Below are 12,194 nucleotides of genomic sequence, written 5' to 3'. Positions count from 1 at the left end.
GAGAAGATATAAAATTAGTTCATAATATTTTTAAAATCTTTCTCTCAATATTGTTGCTATAGGAGCTCATTCGAGACATGAAACATATAAAATGTCTTCTTTAACATACCGGCATCAGTAATTTTTTCTCCACATAACAACAATTTCCAACTAATTTTAAATAATGTGGAGTTATAATCACTTACTGATTTGAAATCTTGTAGCCTTAAGTGCATCTACTCATAACGAGCTTTAGGAAGAATAATTGTTTTTTAACGATCCTACCTCTCTTTCAAATTTTTCCACAAGATACAATGATATTTTATTTTAAGATACTCCATTTTCAATCCCTCATGGAGATGATGACGAAGGAAAATCGTGGTTTTTGCTTTGTCCTGACTGAATATCGTATTCTTTCTTTAATAATCTCTCTAAGATTCATAACATTTAGATGGATTTTGGCATCAAATACCTACGAAAAATAATTACTATTGTTAATATCAATGTTATCAAATTCTAATTTTGTGAGATTTTTCATGGTAGCACTATCATAAAATATTACATTTATATTAGAAATTTAATAGATAATAAATATGAAAAATAACGTTAAATTTATTAATTATAATTAACAGGAAAAACTGACATACATTTAGCACATATCTTTAGCGAGAAAAATAGTAAAAGATTATGCTAATAATGTATTGTGAATTTAAGGAGTACAACGATGCATGAGAACACAAATATGGAAAAAATATAATATATATAATAAAACAAATAAATATTAAAATAATATAATATAATATATAAATATATAAAATAAATAAATAACAAAAAGTAAGTAAAATAACAAATAATAATTTCTCTACTTTTTCCAATCTTTTTGAATTGATCACCAATATGTGTGTCTTTCAAAACCAACAAAATGTCACTATTTATATACAATTTGATAATTAAGGGTAAATTACATAGATTAATAATGTATAATCTTGAGGTATATGAACAACGCATGATAATGGATAAGTGACGCCAATAGACATTAATAATAGACATTTATATTACACTTAAATATTTATAATATAAACCATTATATAGTCGATGTCAAGAAAAAGAGACTGGTTGAGATTAGCATTATTGATTAATATAAGACAGTTTTAGCATTTATGACAGAATTTTCTCTCTCAACACTCAATTTGACGATAGTCTTATGTTATTGACATTGAAACTCAAATTTATTGTAGTGTATCCATATTCAGCAAGCATAATTTAGGAACCTTTCCATGTTTGAAAAGATGTTGACATTGAGAATAAAGCTAAGACATTCGAAAAAGAAATGGAAACATATTATATTTGAAATATCATATAGCTAAATTACATAAAGCATTCATGGACTTTGTTATTTATTTAAAAAAATACTCGCAAGTTTTCAAAAGATACACTAGTGCATTTAATCTATAAAAAACGTTTCAAAACTAAAAATTTGTTAAAATGTTGGAAGAAAACAAAAGCCTAAAATGATATAACAATGATTTCGAACAAAGGTGGAGACCTTAGCATCACCATACTATTCTAGGTTTCTAGTCACCGTCACACTCATTTTGTATACCACTTGTTATATGAACAATTTTGCCAAAAATATAAGAAAATATATAACCTTGTAAACATGAGAGAATCCGAGTCCAATGACTTCATTTTGTCTCCTTACAATTTTACTTACTCTAGTACATGAGTTTCTTGAGTATCTCTCATGATAACTTATGGAGAGGCAACACATCGTTCACAAGATCTAACGAACTATACTTCGTGGAAATAAACTCAACATGAACCAATTTATAAAAAGGAAGAAATATTTTTATGACAAAAAAATAATGGGGAAAAATTCTCTTTTGCAATTTGAAGAAGATGCATATTTATAGACTATTTGTGCCTATTCGAATAGTCATGTCTTTTCTTCAAGTTGGTTAATTACGAAAGGACATGTTCGTTTATGAAATGATATCACTCTATACGAATGATCTCTACCATTTATTCCAACAATCTCTCCCATAAATGGTAAATTGACAATTTAAGATAAAAGAAAAAAGAAAACGTTAAGTATTTCCTAATGAAGAGTCTACATCGAGATAAGTAGTAAACACTTTGAACAACCTAGTGAACATCAATCGAGTTTACTTAGCTAATCAATGGACTTGATGTCTTAAACTGCCAGCCATTTTAGAGTAAACTAGGACAATTGAAGTCATACAATTTTTCATTATAACAAAGCTTATTCTCATAATTGTGTTCATTTTGGTATTGAACACTGCCTGGTCTCACGAGTGTTTTAGAAATTTCGCCTTAAAATTATCATAGAAGCAGTCCCTTTACATTCACATAGGTGATTCCTATAAAGAAAATCGTATATGCTCTTTTTATAAATAATTATTCAACAACTTATAGAAATTATTAAAAACACAATGCCTACCCTAGCCCACACTTGCATTGTCTCATTATTCTTAGAATGGGTAAAAGATCAAAATTTTAATATAGTGCTCATTAAGTTATTCAGAAATCGGTTTGCCCATTGAACCTATATCTTGGGATCTTGCCTCTTTGATTAACTTTTTAAAATTAAAGGCTTTAATCCTATTCTCCTTGATGAACTTTCAACTAACTCCCTAGTTAGACTTTTACAAGCAGATCCACAATATTATCTTATAATCTTACGAAGTCAATTGTGATAATTTCACTAGAAAATAGTTGTCTGATTGTATTAAGTTTTCATCATTATGTCGAGACTTGTTATTATTCACTAAAGATGTATACAAAAATTTTGTATACAACTCAAACATATTCCACAATTGTTATCAAATATTCTAAAACTTGGAGTATCATATTAGAATAACCATTTTTCTCAGATACTCCACAATAATACAAAATTTTAAGTAGGTTTCAATCTGTCCATAATTCACAAGGAATTTCATATGTTTTCATATATAGAATTCCATATAAAATATAATTAACCTTCAACCAAGGAGAACATATTCATGAAATGTGTCTTATTCCATTTTTGGAATCAATCATTTTATAAATCAGAAATTTTATGACTATAAATTTCATTGCTATTACATATTCTGTCTTTATATATATTTTATTTCTATAGTTTTTTGCCAAATCCACCACTATACATTTTATATAGTGTGTTATCTAGTCCACTCAAAATTGGCTCTTACATAAATATTTTGCACATATTTCTATGCCTCAAGTGCAAGCAACCTTTCTTTGTTGGCTTCTCTTTCAACATTACGACAATGTGTACTTTCAAAAATCTTGACAAAGTCAAAGTTCTTCTTGTCATTATTTAGAATAGTTGCCATTAAATTTCTCCAAGATTTCCACCAACAGTGTATGGTACAACAATTTGATATCGTTCATGACATTTATGTGAAATCGATCACCAAATATTTGTGAAATAAAGTAATAACTTAACCAAACAAGTTCTCACAAATAATAATAATAATAATAATAAGGCATCAAATAAATTTGGGACATTATTCCTTAGGTTTGAAGCATAAAACACCATGAAAACAAGGCAATAAAAAAAAAAACTACTTAAATACTGCAATAGTTCACGACTTAAATCACTATTGTCATAAATATTAGCTTTTAATCAATTTTGTTTACACACAACACAATTCATTTTTTTACCCAACACAATTTAAATCCAATACTATGGAAAATCACCTTTGATTACCTAACAAAATTCAAATACACAAAAACATTTGTCTCTCATAAAGAGTGGTTATAGGTATTGAAATTTTGATGAAACTAAAAAAAAAAAAAATAATAAAAAAAAAAAAGTGCAAACAAATTTCCACAATTTTCAATATGAACGAATAACAAAAAAAATCATATATATAGTTCAACAATTTCAATATCTTTTAAAACAATGAAATCATTTGTACAATAAAATCAATACATATCTATTAAACGTCTCTAAAATAGAATATAAAAAAGAAAATAATCTATGAAATTAATTTCTAAAACAAAATATGTAAGGTATCAATGCATAAAATTATATTTATACCAAAGGGTGACAAACATGTAAAAAACATAAAATCATAAAACCATCTTCAAGTATTTTGATACTTCACTGATAATGGAAACTATACTCAAATGTGAGTTTGGAAAGCATGAGAAGCAAAATGCATGCTAGAAAATAGACATTTTTCTTTTACACAGCAATGTCACTCCTCTTTAAGACTTGCATCATGTATAATAACACAAAATGAAATACAACTTCAGATTGTTATATGAATAATTTTACAAAAAAAAAAAAAAAAATTGAAAAAATATATAACATTGTAAACATGGGGAGAATCTGAGTTTAACGATTTCACATTCTCTTTAAGACAATTTTATCCACTTTAGTGCTTGAATTTCTTGAGTAATTGTCTCTCAAGATGGAACAAATTATCTTTTTTATGGAAGTAACACCTCGTCTACAAAATCTAACGAATTATACTTTGTGGAAATAACCTGAACTTGAACCAATTTATCAAAAAAAAAAAAAAAAGATTTTTATGAAAGAAAAGTAATGGTGAAAAATTCTCTTTTACAATTTGAAAAGAGACATATTTATAGATAATTCGTGACTATTTGAATAGTCATGTTTATTCTTCAAGTTAATTACGAAAAAACGTGTTCATTTATGAAACAATAGAGATATACTCTACACTAATGGTCACTACTATTTATTTCAACATCACTTTCTTCCCAAAATTTTTTACTCTAAATGGAGTTTTGAAATTTTAAAAATTAAGGGTGAGATGGTAACTTTTAAAAATAATATGAAAATTTAAAAATAAATGCAAATTTTGGGGATATTATATTTGATTTATTTATTTTGTAATTTAGCAATATTATTATTAATAATAGTTTACTATATACTTTTCTCCACAGTATGGACAGCGGAAGTTGGTTCGAAATTCAAACAACGTCTCATTTCAGCGGGGAGCGGCTGTAGCATATAAAATGGGCGAAATGTAATATTACCACCGCGCAGGGGTAAAAGTGGAAAGGAAAATTCGATGGATATTTGATGGCACCGATACTCCAAAGCAAATGGAAATTAAAATATGATAATAATAATAATATTTTTTTATAAAAAAAAATCATAAATAGAGATACGCATAAGCCCCTATCTCCTTTGGACTTTGAGACTTCTGATTCATTGCTAAAAGAAAACACCCTAATGAATGGGACGTGTTTGAGAGTAATTTAGAACGTATGCATTTTTTTTAAATATATGATTTTTTTAATAATAAAAATTATTAATAATATAAAAGGCGAGTTTAAATTGTAAATAACATATTAAAATTAATTTTGAATTTCTAAATATATATATATGAGAGTAATTGTGAATATCACAAAAGTAATTTAATATTTTTTTTTCTTTTCTTTCTTTCTTTATATGAGAGAGTATAGAACATGAGTATATTTCAACAATTAAAATATCTATTTTGTTCTTTTAAGTTAAAGGTTCAAATTTCTCCCCCGCATAGTAAAAAATAATAGAAATATTATTTAATATTTAGTTAAATTAAATATTTGGTCTCTATACTTTAGCGAAAGCTTTAGGTTGATATTTATGTTTTAAAAGCTTTCAATTTAGATGTCAAAGCAAACTTAACTCAATAATAATTAACATGCATTCTCTTCTACGGAATCAGAGGTTTGACCATTCATTCATGTAATTATTGTACTAACAAAAATGAATAAATTTAAGACGAACTTCATTTTACTTTGTTCCCTATGTTTGGATTTCATTTTAATCTAACCCATAAAGCTTCAAAAGTCTTCAATTTGGTTTATACATTTTAGTCAAATTCTACAAATCAATCATGTCATTGTCTTATTAACATTTTTTACCTACAATTTTTATATTTGGATAAGTTATTAGTTAATTGTATATTAAGGTTTAGGGATGAATCGAAAAAAAATGAATTTAATATATAAAAACATAGTCAATACGAACATAATTCAATTGCTATAAAAATCAAGATGTCAGAGGTTCGAACATTCAAAGCGTTAAGATAAAGAGGGCAAATGCAAATTTTTCATGAGATGAAAACCAAATATCAACTTTTACCAAAGGTCTATTTGAATTAACTTGAGAAAAAATATTTTTAAAAAATCATTTTTATTTAAATTATTTCAATAAAAATGATTTAAAATACTTTTATATTTTGAGTGGTTATTAAATACTTCGAATTTATAAATTAAACACGAATATCAACCAACTTTTTGGGCAAAGATGTTAATTGTTTATGTCACGTGGAGGAGCCACGTGAGAAAGAATGAGGCTGGTGGATCTCAAAGTGGGCCCTTGGAAAAAAGCCCCTTTTCTTTCTGATATTTACAAACACCCCCTCCCTTTCATAGCTTCAAATGCACTTCTTTTTAAACACAATAGCCTTGCTTTACCTTAAAGCATGTGAGGGTGTGGGGGATCCCTTTAAAAACAAATTAAAAAAAAAAACAATTTGAATTTCCAGAATTTGTTATCTTTCCTTTTCTAATTCTATTTATGTGCCTCTAAAAGTCTTTGGGAGCTGAGTCTTACTCCATTGGTTGATTGATAGGTGTATTGTTTTTCATGATGGTGACATTGCAAATTTTGATTATTAGAGAAAATCCAAATTGAAATAGTATAGTTTATATTATTTAAATCATAGACATTGTTATTTATGGTCAAATTTTTAAATGGGATGCTGAAGAAAATGGGTTCAATTAAGGGAATATAAAGGAGATTTTGATTGGATCAAAATGGGCCGAGCCTATGTAATGAATGACGATGAATGAGGAAGATTGCAGGCCCAAATCAAAGCCCAATGTGAGTGGATCGAGCTGGCTTAATTGGCCCAAATACATAGGCCATGGGATGGGAATGTTTAAGGGAAATTGTACAGAATGGCTCGAAGGAGACTCCGTTTGGATAAATGACCAATTTTGAAATATACAATTTTCATAAGGATTTGGTTGTAGGAGTATTTTTGTCCATTATTATTAAATTTTAAATAGTATCATAACTAGTAATTTGGTCATTTTGACAAAAAAAAAAAAAAACTTGTTTGACAAATTTTATAAAAGGTCATCTTGTTTTGGCTATTTGTCTGGTAACCACTAAATTTAAATGGCAGTTTTCTTTTTTTAAAAATAAAACTTAAACGGCTTTATGTTTGTAAAGATAGATAAATACAAACGGGAAAGGAACTTTTACTAAATTAAATGACCAAAATACCCCATGCGTTTAAACAAAGTCAATAATTATATTTAAATCAAATATAACTTAATCATAAAATATAGGTAACCATGATGTTCACCAAATGAATATTAAAAAATAGAAACAAATTTGAAAAATATAAAATAAATTTGTTTTTTAAGTCTAAAAAAGTGTATAATATTCATGTTTTTCTATGTAACATAAAATATAAAATAAATGGTTTCAAAACTAGGATAAATTAGTGCAAACATATTTGGCAAATTATTACTTAAATGAGTTTTTTCTTTAATTGAAGTTAATGGTGTTTATTTAGGGTAGTGCCTCCTAAATTGGAGGATAGTGCATAACGGATTAGTTGATTGATTAAGAGAGCTTTTTTAGGTTAGTGGTAGAAATTTATCGATAATGCATTAGTAGGTAGTTTCTTATTTTTACTACATATACTTGTCTTGTTTCCACTTAAATGAATGCAGAACCCAATAAATCACTTGATCTTTCATGCAATTTTTCTCTCTTGTTTCCAACTTTCGTTCTCTTTGTTTTTATTATTTTTCGTTGCATGGTATCAAAGCGTTCAGGTTCTTTGTTTTGTGTTTGAGTTTAAATACTCGGTGAAGATGAATCGTGGAAACAACATTTGTGTAGACAAGCTTATTGGTGATAATTATAGTTTTTAGAGGCTATGTATGAAAGCTTTTCTTCAAGGACAAGATTTGTGGGACCTTATTTTCGATGATGATTCAATTTTGGAAGATACTCTGGAGAATGCTAAGGCACGAAGGAAGTGGAAGGTCAAGTGTGGCAAAGCCTTATTTTCTTTGTGGACTTTTATCAGCAAATAGTATATAGAGTATGTTCGTGATGAGAATTCTCTAAAGAAAGTGTGGGACACACTTAAAAGGTTGTTCACTCAGAAGAACACAACGAGATTGTAGTATTTGGAGAACGAATTTCATGGAACAACTCAAGGTAGTTTTTTAGTTTTAGAATATTTTCTGAAAATTAAGACTTTGCGTATTGAAATTTCAGAATTGAACAAAGAGGAGCCTATTAGCGATGCTTGTTTACATCATTATCTTATTTGTAGACTGCGAGAGGAGTTTATGCCATTCATTTCTTTGATACAAGGTTGGGTAAATCAACCTTCTATCATTGAGTTGGAGAATTTGCTCCCAAATCAAGAAGCATTGATGAAACAAATGCTTGACAACAACAAGCAATCTCATCCTAAGGTGGAAGCTATTCTTCATGAAAAAGACAAGGGACGAGTCGATTATTCCAAATGTTCTTCATGTGACAACAATGATTCCAAGATTCAAGGGCAATTCAAAGAAAAATTGAAGGAATGTTTTAGGTGCAACAAGCCAAGACACATAAAACATAATTGTCATGTGAAGGTGGTATGTCATCATTGTGAAAAATCAAATAATATTAGACCAAATTGACGTGTGGATCTCAAAGAAGTAGAAGCAAATGTTGTACATGAAAGTAATAAATCTGAGCAAATTAAATGGGAACAATGCTTATCAATTGAATCTATCGATCAACCCATTAATTTGCATGTTAATATTCCTATAGATGACAATATAGATTAAATTGTTGATTCCGATTGCTTTCACAATGTAATTGGAAATGTTTCTCTTATCTCTGATATATGTGATCATCAAGGAGGGAGAGTAAATGTGACAATTGGCAATTCCTTACATGTTGTTATTGAAGAAGGGCATGTTAATGTTGAGAACAGTGGTATTTCTCTTACAAATATTTATCATGTTCCAAGTTTAAAGAAGAATATAGTTTCAGTCTCTCAAATTTTCGACTTTGGGAGGTATGTTCTTTTTGGACCAAATGATGTGAAAATTATTTATGATGTTAAGAAATTTGAAGGTGGTATTTTGTTCACTAGAAAGAGGAAAAATTCTCTCTATGTTTTGTCTCAAGTGATGTGTATGAAGAAAAGACAAGTTGAATGATGGTGCAACATTTTGGCATGCTCGACTAGGCCATGTTGGTTACTAGTTGTTGGAAAGAGTTTCTATGAAGAAATTTCTTGATGGTGTTCCTCTCTTTGAAGAAATACGCTATGATATGGTTTGCCCTAGTTGTCAATTTAGTAAGCCACATCATCTTCCTTTCCCAAATTCAAATAACAGATCTACTGGTACATTGCAGTTAGTTCATTCAGATTTGATGGGACCAATTAAAACACCCAACTATTCTGGTTGTCGTTATATTATGGTTATTGTGGATGGTTTTTCTCGTTTCATTTGGGTGTATTTTTTGAAAGCTAAAAGTGAGACTTTTTCCAAGTTTATCCAGTTCATAGAGCAAGTGGAGAAAAAATTTATGTTGCCTATAAAGTGTCTTTGCACAGATAATGAGAGAGAATATATGTCTAATTAGTTTCAGAATTACTGCAAAGAGCATGAGATTCAACGCCAAATAACATGTCCTGACATTCCACAACATAATGTAGTTGTTGAACGTTAGCACATCTTATCTCCATGTGCTTGTCTTGGCTACATGCAAAGAATCTTCCAAGGAAGCTATGGGCAGAAGCTATTCAATCAGCTTATCACGTCATAAATCACTTACCTCCATAGGTGGTGTTGGATCTATCTTCTTTTGAGGCATTATATCATCATAAACCTAATGTGAGTTATCTTCGAGTTTTTAGGTTAATTTATTATGTTCCATGTTTCAAAGAGTAAATGTAATAAATTAAACCCAAAGGCAAAACGTTGTATTTTTGTTGGATATGATACTCAAAGGAAAGGATGGAGATGTATGGATCCATAGATGAGATAAGTTTTTGTTTCTCGAGATGTGGTGTTTGATGAAGTTTCGCCATATCAAATGGATGCAAATTCAAAGAAAGAAGAAATTGTTGATGTGTCACCTATCGTTACTAATGATGTATCAAATGAGAATGGTATTAATGTTAATCTTGGAGAAAATGTTGAGGCAAATGAAGATACCAAAATTATTGCTCGTAGGTCTTCTAGACCAAGAACACAACTTAGTTATTCATTTGATTATGAGGTACAGTTAAATAATTATTCATTTGTATATTATTTTTTAATGGGTGATATTTGTGAAGATGATCCCGGGTCTTATAATGAAGATAAAAGTATTCTTGAATGAGAATAAGCAATGAAGGAGGAAATCTTGGCTCTTAGCAAGAATAACATGTGGGAACTTGTTCCAAAGCCTAAAATGTTGAGTTGGTTACTTGTAAATAGGGACGACAATGGTGTTGGGGTTGATGCCCTAAAGTCTCGTGTCCTATAGTTTGTAAACAGTTTGTACGAACAATTTTGTTGTATAATATATGATATTTACTTCACATCTTGGTTTTTGCTCACTTGTATGTTTTATTTGCTTTACCATAAACCAATAAACATAAAATCCTTGGTTATCAGTATGTAACTTAAGCATGTATGTAGTGACATACAAGTGAATCATGTCTTGAGTGATAACTAAAATGGTCTGTAGTATATGGATATAGGAGGGAAACTTTATCCTGACAACGCTACGGATGCGACTCGCTTTGTGGAATAGTCAAAGTATTGTAACTTGTCACAAATGGTCTGATCCTGATCGTTCGTGTAGGGACATGCGAGCGGAGGCATCCTATACAAAGAGTTTGTATAAGACTTGACCACGAAGTGTTAACGTCTCGTTATATAACATCGTTCATGATAGAGACTTCATTTCACTAGGATAACCATAGGTAACATGACCTTAATCTTGAGTGAGATGGGAACTTCTGTTATTGAAGGCGATCCTTTGATTTGTATGGGTACGAGTGGCCAGGTCGCCGATTCAAACCTACCATTTTGAGAATTCATCTAATTTGGGAGCTGGGAACTCAGCTACACAAGATGAAATTCACTTCTTCCCCGAGGCAGGGGCAAGTAAATAGATAGCTCCCTTAAGGGCTGATTCCAGAGCTTGAACGATGTGGCGCCACACACCTTCTCTTGGCCCGAGAGGTGTTCACGCATAGTTGGACTATGTTGTATTGTTCATTAGAGAAATTAGTGGTACTTAGGAGTGAGATGTAACTACAGAGGCAAAACGGTAATTTGGCCCAGCTGTACTTACAAGCATCTATGAAAGACATCGTACTCATGATTGGTTATATCCGATGGACACAGAAATATATTTGTGGTAAGAAGAGTTCAGCTGTTGGTCTTTAGTGGAATGCCTGACAGTTAACGGATAGTGGATCTGGTGGCTAAAGAGTTTAGTCAACTATTCACGGACCGTTGGAGCTTCGAGCCACAGGTCCATTGGGTCCCTTGGGTAGCTTGGATAAAGTCGAGAATCAGTGTTTGAGTTAATTTGAAATGTTCAAATTGAAAAGAGGAAATTCAATTATATATGATATAATTGGTCTGATTAATTATATATGATATAAGTGACTAAATGTATGAGATATATTATTGTAGAGGAAATAAAATATAAATATGATTTATATCAAATAGAGGAGAAATTACTATAATAGATATGTGATATCAAATTATACGGTAAAATATAATATGATTATATTTATTAATTATTTAATTGGTTAATTATATGATAATTGGCCTAAAATTTCTCTTGGACGTGCGTTAGTGGGAAAAACCGAAGAATAAAATGAAAATTTGTTTCATTTTGCAAAGTTTGAAGAAGTTCCAAAGGTTCGAAAATTCTTGGCGTCAGTGTGGAAACGTAAACGATCGCATAAGTCGAGAACCTATACGATAGTCGCTCAGTGCCTAAACGATCGCACACCTCGCGCCTAAACAATTGCCCGCTAGTTCCTAAACGATCGGATAGCTTTCCTGAACGATCGTATAGTGTGTGGTGTTTTCAAAACGATCATCTACCTTTTCCTAAACGATCGTTTAGTAAAACCTACATGATCGTGTAGCTTCTTCTAAACGATAAGCATTTAGCTATACGATAA

This window comes from Benincasa hispida, chromosome 12 (assembly GCF_009727055.1).
Source record: "Benincasa hispida cultivar B227 chromosome 12, ASM972705v1, whole genome shotgun sequence".
Taxonomy (NCBI): Eukaryota; Viridiplantae; Streptophyta; class Magnoliopsida; order Cucurbitales; family Cucurbitaceae; genus Benincasa; species Benincasa hispida.
Note: the sequence above shows the minus strand (reverse complement) of the source record.